Source organism: Haplochromis burtoni, unplaced genomic scaffold, assembly GCF_018398535.1.
Source record: "Haplochromis burtoni strain Fernald_Lab_line unplaced genomic scaffold, NCSU_Asbu1 Contig_51, whole genome shotgun sequence".
NCBI classification, from domain to species: domain Eukaryota; kingdom Metazoa; phylum Chordata; class Actinopteri; order Cichliformes; family Cichlidae; genus Haplochromis; species Haplochromis burtoni.
Genome location: NW_024582412.1, coordinates 263,461 through 272,576, shown reverse-complemented (window position 1 = coordinate 272,576; position 9,116 = coordinate 263,461).

Here is a 9,116-nt window from a genome sequence, read left to right as displayed (position 1 = left end):
ACAAATCCAGGAACAGGCAGCTCAGGAGGACTGGGGGGCCAGAAGAGCAAAACTGTTCTGGGTCCTGCATTGGTTTTCTGTGGCCAAGCCAACTGTGGGCTTTCCCATAGAAAACTGCTGTGAGCTCTGTGTGGGTACACCCACGTGCGGCCCACATCGGATAAATGTGGGTATGCCCTGCCACAGAGCCCCAGAACTTACCCACATCTGCCCACTTGAGCATGCCTGCTGGGTGAATAAATGTCAGAATTATTGGTCATTTTACATTGAAAAACATTATAATTAATCTTTTAGTCTGAATGAGTGATGAATCCATCTCCATCTTCACATTGGAAAGGCTCATGATCTGTGGAATGCTATTCCAAAAAGCAGTTGTGTTGCTAATTAGTATAATCACTTGTATGTTCATTGTTATTTTCCATGTATTGTCTTTGCTCTGTTTAAAAAAAAAAGTATTAAATGAAGTGTAAATGATTGCAGTCTGTTCTCTCCTTTGTAGTTTACACAAGGAAGCACAGATGTAATCTTTAAATTGTCAGATACAGTACAGAGACGTAATTCTTAATAATACTGACACAAATGTTTTTCCCCCAATTTTCATTTCAGTCACATAAAAAATAAAAATGACAGTTCTTATCTGAAGATGTCAAAAGTTTTATATCACATTAAATGATCCCAATATCTTTTTTTTAATCAGGCGGAACTTTTTCTGTCACTCACAAAAGGTGAACTAAAGAAAAAAAAAAATCAAACACTCCATGCAAGTCTAGTATGCCGTATTATTTAGTGGCACATGACCCATACAGGGTTTGCAAGAAGGATACTGACACTGATATTTGGTGTATTTTTGAACCAACAAGATGATTCCCAAAGAAGCTATTAGCCAAAGTTGTGTAATGGCTCCATTACACTGAGTTCTCTTTTCAATAATTAATGAGTCATCTGGTTCTCCCACTTGGGATGTCTCAGCATGAAATAAATAAATAAATGAGGAAACTGGGCAAGTGTAAGACAAAAGAAGAAGCTTCCCCAGAGGCCGGACCTCAACATTATTGAGGATCTTGGCAGAGAAGGGAACAGAAGAAGTGCAATGTAACTAAAAAATAACAAAGAAGAAGCCTGGAGAACTATCCGTGAAGACTGCTTAAAGCAATTACAAGAAAGCCTGCCTAAGAGAGTTCAAGCTGTGTTGAAGAATTGAAATGGCCATGCCAAATACTGACTTTCAAGCCTGTTCGGATCGTTTTTCATGTACATTTCAAAATTTCAATAAATTGCTGTTCCAATTTTGTCTATATAGTAAAATATAAAGACATGAATGGTGATTCTGGGTGCAGAATACTGTAGGTGTCACATTTTGGCAAGCACTGTATGACATTTAAAAGAGACAACAGGAACTTAACCTGATACATCGGCTTCGATAATACTTCCAGTGCTGGAGGAGAAATATTAAATCTTGTATCTTGTGGTTTGTATATTTGGGGGGGACAGTTACGCTTTTGATAAATATTGATGTGGCTATTTTTATCTTAAGAAATAATGCGAGTAGTAAAATCCACTGGCAGATGAAAATGACACCTACCAACATACTTGTCAATACACCCCCTGAATCTTAGCAACTGCAGACCCACATGGAATGATTTCAAACTGATCCCTCTACAGTTTATTTTATTTATTTATTTATTTTTTGCAGTAACTAGCGTGGGGTTTAATGCTACAGACAGATGTTTTTGAAGCCAAGTGTAATCCAGCATCTTTAACTTGTATGCATAATTAGATTTGGGTGTTTCTCAGGTCTGCTGTTGCTGACTTGACGGATACTTTGCAGATTTACTGTATTAGTCTGTGGTTTGGCTCCGAAAGTTATCCTGAGGCTTAAAGCTGCATCTCTTCCCTTAACTGAATACATTTTATGAAAATAATTGTTGCCAGAGGGAGGATTTAGAGGGTTTTTCACCTAGAACATTAAGCTTCTTGCCAACTAATAGGCTTCAAAAAAACTTATAATTGCTTCACTTTTCCTGCAAGGTATTCAAACATAACTTAACATTAACTTAGCAATTTAGCTTTTTACACATTGTTTACTGTATGTGTATAAAGCATCCGACTTCCTCTGTCTTAATATTAATAGTACATATTTTCAGATAAAAACATCCTTTATACAACAAATGTGGGCGATTCTGCGTTTGATGACTGCGATTTAGGTGATTGTCAATAAAAGACATTTTTATTATTTGACTGTCCTGCTGACTTTTCATGATTAACAATTTAACAAAAAAACCCTCTATCTAAAACAAAGTATTATGGCTCACTTTGTTTTGTTTTTGAGTCAGCGTACCTCTTAATGGCCATCACATGTAAACACAAGGTTTAAACAGCAGGAAGATGGTCACAGGCAAAGTTGTGTACCTTAAATTGATCACATTAAGAATACGCCTCTGCATCATACAGGTCAAACATAAGACTGACTGTTCAGAAAAGACTGAAACATCAAAACATGAACTCCCGCTACTGGCTTGCTATGGGGCTGATTACTGTCCACCAAATGGACTGACACCATGGGTGAAGTGGGTTGAGGTTAGGTTAGGGTTACCACCTATGATGACTTTGACCCCAAAGTACAGGGTTAACCAGTGATCTGAAATCCAACATAAAGGCCTAAGAATGTGAGACGATATCTTACTATAGCCACAACTCCTCTGGAATGCTCCTGGAAAGTTGGAGGTTTTGGGATTGTGCAAAATGATTATCTCTAAAGCACCCAGTAGAGGTGGGTAAGAAATATCTAAGGTACCTTGCAAGTGGTTTAGGCATGCTCAACATTAACAATGCTAGCATACGTGAGACAGTTAACGTCTCTCTGTTGGCTTTTGAATAACTCAGCATCACCTCCTGGAGTTGTTCCTGAAGTACTCCTGAAGTACTGGAGTCAGTGGTGAAGGAGATCTGTTGAGGGCTGTGCAAAAAGTCCCAGACTGGAACAGTAATTCTCATCCTGAGTGTATTACAGCTGAGTTCTAAACATCAGTGTCTTTAGATCCCTCCCAAGTGTAAAAGAAACGACTCGTGATTTATTTTTTTATTTTTTTTTATTTTTATGTCCCTCGGTTGTTTAACCTTGTTGCAGTACGATTTCCTGGGTTTAATCAGCAGTAGAAAAAACTTGAAGCCTTAAACAAAATGTCTTAAAACATGCGGTTGTATAGTGTTTCACATTATTTCATTTATTCCAAATTTGTGCGAGTAAATATAGAAATGCAGCTGCAATGACAATAAAGAAAAAGACTGGACATGGATGCAAACACCGCATACTTTAAAATAAAAAAATAAAATAAACCTCTTTGCAAGGTCAGACTTCCAGGAAACAGACAAAGGCATTTGACGAGACACACTGAATCAGTGTTGTTATTATTATTGTGCGTTTACTTTGAGATACAAATGAGGCAGTAGATTTAATGACAATAATCTTAAGACTGTCCAAAAAGTTGATTATCTTTCCTCTCTAGCTTCACTCCTTCAGGTCTCCCCATGTCTCCACCTCAGTGTAAGATGATCCATGGGTGGTGCAGACTCACGCAGCAGTACAACTCCTCTCATCACTGAGAGGTGAACTCATCTGAGCAGCCCGAGCCCTTGGCACCAGGCTCTGCTGGGAGCTGTCATCTATCAGCAAAATGTCAACCACAACGCTCTCTCAGATGAGAAATTAAAAGGAAGGAACGGAGCAAGAGATGAACGCAGTTCGAGTGGCTGCATGCCAAAAATATCTTAGTTACTGTAAGTTCCACAAAGATTGCCATAAGGAACCTTATACCTCAGAGAATCAAGGCTCAGACCAGGATTCTCTGAACACTCCCATCCTGTACAGTCTGCATAAATATAAGGACAATGGTGATCACTGAACGCACAATAAGATTGACTTTTTCTTCCTGGAAACGCTGGGACCGTTCTGTGTTGAGTTTGCATGTTCTCCCTGTGCATCAGTAGGTTTTCTCTCAATACTTCCTTCAACACAGCTGTCTGGAGTCTGCTCCCCACCCCCCACCCCCCATCCCCCCAGCATCAGCTCACAAACTGTACAACATCCTTTTCTGGTTTTATACCCACTTAAATCTATTTTTCTTCAAATGCAATATCCCTTTTCCATCTTACTGTACAGCTATATATGCCAGTGTTTGAAGAGTCCTTTCACGTCCTTTCAAGCTGTAGCTTAAAACGTCTGTTTTGTTTTACATATTTATCAGCGGACTCGTATGGGACGATGAATTGTCAAGCTTTAATCAGAATCTGTGATTAAACCTGAACCTCTGACTCTTGCTTTGAAATGCAGACTTCGGGTTCTTGCTGGTGCCGCAGAGCTCTGGCTGCCAGCTTTGTGTTTACAGAGCCAGACTAAGCAGATTGGCTCTATCTGCTCCACGGTGTGCAGGGAGACCAGCGGTGATCTGAATGTGCAGATCTAAGGCACATGCTGGTTCTTGATTGATGTCAAGCTTATCTCTGCAGATTATCTGACTAGACACTAGCAGCGAGCTAAATCACAGGCCTGCATACTGCCTGTGTGTGTGTGTCTGTGTGCGGTGTGTGTGGGCCTGTTTGTTCCTATAAATTGTCTGAAACTGTGTCAGCTGTCCATCCTCTGCTGACATTCCCGCAGCAGCGGCCCCTGATAAAATAATCAATCACAAACTAACGCAGCATGGGTATTTTTAGGTTTGGATCAATGCTGTGTGCTGAAGTGAGTGAACAGACCTGTAAAATTACCACAATCTGGAGTGTTTATTATTATGTTAACCTCAGCAGAAATTAATTGCTTTAGCCAGATGTCCTCTGTGATTGCAAATCATTTCTGCTTGTAATCATAATAGTTTGGCCTCAGAACACATAATGGCTGATTAACACAAATGCTTTTGTAAAGCTTTGGTATCTTTGATGTTGTCCCAAATCTGTTTAATCTGGCAGTAAATAAGAAAACAATTTGATTAAATAATATATAATGATAGAAACAGTTGCTCAATACCAGATATATTTTAATGCACTCTCTCTTTATTAACTTATCTTTGGATTGTATGTTTTTCTGTTTAAAAAAATTGCTTTGTACGTGGGTTACAGATCGATTTCATACTGTGAGCCACCTTCATCAAAAAACAGAAAAGACTGAATAGAAACCCAATTTCTTAGCGCATGTCGACTGTCTTTGGTTCTTGTCACACCCTGTTGAGACTCCCTTTTAAACACCATGAAAGCTTCACCACAGGGAGCTACTCATGTAGAAAATTGGATAAACCAGAATGCAAATTCACAAAAGTGCTGCCCTGATTTTATTTGATTTACGCCCCGTTTAAGCAGTGAGATGTGCGGTGTGTGTGTCATTTAGATGTCTCTTTTCAGGTCAAGAAGGTTGTTTTATTTCAGCATACTCGGGAGGATGGTCATTAACATCCTCACACAGTAAGACCGTGCTTCCTTCTTTTGAAAACAAGAAATACATGAAAAAGTTCAAGAATTGATTCATTGGAGTTGTGCTTTACAGGATGTTTACAGCAATAAATGTATATGAGTCTAATAATAATAATGATAATGATAATAATACATTAGCAAAACTTTTAAAAGAAACCCCAAATCTCCCACAAACTTAAAACCAACCATGACATTTCTCTACTAAACAGCCTGACTTTTGTTATGTGTTGTCCATAGCAACAATTATCATGCTAACATGACAAAGGTGCTTATTATGGCAAAGATATTATCTGTTAAACACAGAGAACACAGTTCTGTTGGGACTATTGTAGCAATATATTTGCATCATGTTACAGATTGTGTGTTTCACAGTCTATCCAAAGTTCAAATCTCTGCTCCATAAAGCAACTCAGTGCAGATTTACATTGGTAATTGTATTTCAAGTAGTTCAAATATTAGTATTTTATATAAGAAGAAAACTTCATGGCAACATTGATTAATTCAAAGTTTTACTTTCTTCCTGTAGTGTCCCTTTAATTTGTATACATCATACGGAGCACCTTCTTTTCATTTGCGCCTTCTTCCAGTTAAATCCTGTAAGGTTGCAGTGAGTCTTCTACTTAAAACCAAATTAAACCTCCTCTCAGCTGAACAGTCACAGCTGTATTTGAAAGTTAATCGTTGGGACAAGATCAATGTTGCATGACTCATTAATGACTCCAGTCTGAGAGTATTAATGTTTCCGCACTCTCAGTTCATCTTACCTGCAGTCGGTTTCCTCCTACACACCGTTAAGCTGTTGTCTTACGCATACAGGTCGCACTTTTCTACTTGACTTTCTTGTGTATTCAATTTGTACGTTTAGAGAAGGTGCACGATGCTGATCGAGATTTTTTTTTCTCAGGATTAAGTGTCCCATTAGGTGTTTTGTAGTAACATGAGTGCAATGACATTATTTCAATTGAACAACCAGCCTTGCAGATGGTCAAATCAAGCCCACTTTGGAAAGTGTGAAAATTGCTGAGAGTTGCAAGCTGCTGTTTAATGTACTTTGTACCAGAAAGCACTGTGCTGGATACAGTTAGAGTCACATCATGAGAGAGGTTGCCAGAGCTGCTAATTTACAAAGACATCACTCACAGCCTGCCATACTAGACTAAAGTAAAGCCCTACAGAAATGTTTGCATGTAGATATGTATATATTTTGCACTGCTGCCTTACAATAAGAAAGTCTCAGGTTTGAATCTACAGGGAGTGCAGAATTATTAGGCAAATGAGTATTTTGTCCACATCATCCTCTTCATGCATGTTGTCTTACTCCAAGCTGTACAGGCTCGAAAGCCTACTACCAATTAAGCATATTAGGTGATGTGTAACTCTGTAATGAGAAGGGGTGTGGTCTAATGACATCAACACCCTATATCAGGTGTGCATAATTATTAGGCAACGTCCTTTCCTTTGGCAAAATGGGTCAAAAGAAGGACTTGACAGGCTCAGAAAAGTCAAAAATAGTGAGATATCTTGCAGAGGGATGCAGCAGTCTCAAAATTGCAAAGCTTCTGAAGCGTGATCATCGAACAATCAAGCGTTTCATTCAAAATAGTCAACAGGGTCGCAAGAAGCGTGTGGAAAAACCAAGGCGCAAAATAACTGCCCATGAACTGAGAAAAGTCAAGCGTGCAGCTGCCAAGATGCCACTTGCCACCAGTTTGGCCATATTTCAGAGCTGCAACATCACTGGAGTGCCCAAAAGCACAAGGTGTGCAATACTCAGAGACATGGCCAAGGTAAGAAAGGCTGAAAGACGACCACCACTGAACAAGACACACAAGCTGAAACGTCAAGACTGGGCCAAGAAATATCTCAAGACTGATTTTTCTAAGGTTTTATGGACTGATGAAATGAGAGTGAGTCTTGATGGGCCAGATGGATGGGCCCGTGGCTGGATTGGTAAAGGGCAGAGAGCTCCAGTCCGACTCAGACGCCAGCAAGGTGGAGGTGGAGTACTGGTTTGGGCTGGTATCATCAAAGATGAGCTTGTGGGGCCTTTTCGGGTTGAGGATGGAGTCAAGCTCAACTCCCAGTCCTACTGCCAGTTTCTGGAAGACACCTTCTTCAAGCAGTGGTACAGGAAGAAGTCTGCATCCTTCAAGAAAAACATGATTTTCATGCAGGACAATGCTCCATCACACGCGTCCAAGTACTCCACAGCGTGGCTGGCAAGAAAGGGTATAAAAGAAGAAAAACTAATGACATGGCCTCCTTGTTCACCTGATCTGAACCCCATTGAGAACCTGTGGTCCATCATCAAATGTGAGATTTACAAGGAGGGAAAACAGTACACCTCTCTGAACAGTGTCTGGGAGGCTGTGGTTGCTGCTGCACGCAATGTTGATGGTGAACAGATCAAAACACTGACAGAATCCATGGATGGCAGGCTTTTGAGTGTCCTTGCAAAGAAAGGTGGCTATATTGGTATATTGGTTTCACTGGTAAAAATAAATAATTGAAATGGGTATATATTTGTTTTTTGTTAAGTTGCCTAATAATTATGCACAGTAATAGTCACCTGCACACACAGATATCCCCCTAAAAGAGCTAAAACTAAAAACTACTTCCAAAAACATTCAGCTTTGATATTAATGAGTTTTTTGGGTTCGTTGTTGTTCAATAATAAAATTATTCCTCAAAAACACAACTTGCCTAATAATTCCACACTCCCTGTATAAGCCAGCCTGGATATTTTACACACTTGGGTCTACATGATGTTAAAGACGGTGGATATCCCTACTGTGGTCATTTAAGGCACACAGCTCTGGCTGTACACATATAAACACCACCACCTGCTGTGAAAGAATCCTGCTTATGAGGGGGAGCCAATCAGAAGGAAGCTAAAACAGCTTGGTTGAGAAAGAGGATGAACGGAGGGAATACACAGCAGTAAAAGACATGGATGTGGTCTTTTATCCTGCCTCCCTCCCCTCATCCTAAACTGGACTTGGCAGATGGCTACCCTGACCTGAGCCTGGTTCTGTCAATGGTTTCTTCCCATTAAAAGGGAGTTTTCCCTTCTCACTGTCGCCAAGTGCTTGCTTATAGGCGCTTTTGTTATTGTTTGGGTTTTCACTGTATTACTGAAGTGTCTTTACCGTACAATTTAAAGCACCTGGAGGCAAGTGTTGTTGTGATTTGGGGCAAAATAAGTAAAACTGAATTTAATGTAATTTTTGTTGAAGGCTGTGAGGCAACCTTCACCTACTCTTCATTAAGAACCCGTATCTGTTTTGTCTGGTTAAGAACAAACCCTCAGTTTAGGCCCTTTAAGTGCAAACATTGTGCCAAAAGAACTGCAGAGGTAGCTTATAATTCTTTATGGCTTCATCACTAAGTGCGTCCTTTCAAATCACTCACAGTCCTTTGACCTGTTCCTATATAATGATATTGATTTCTTCAGTTTTAATCATAACACCCTTTTGTTTAAAACACACTTTTTAAAAAGCCCATTTATCTCCCATTTCATGAAAACTGATGACTCTGTTAAGCTTTTAATCATAAGTAGTTAAGCCTATTAAGCAAAGTATTTAAGCTTTGTTAAGCCTTCAGAATGATTACACTTAACCATGAAATTTAATTGGGAATAGGTAGCCTTTTTTATT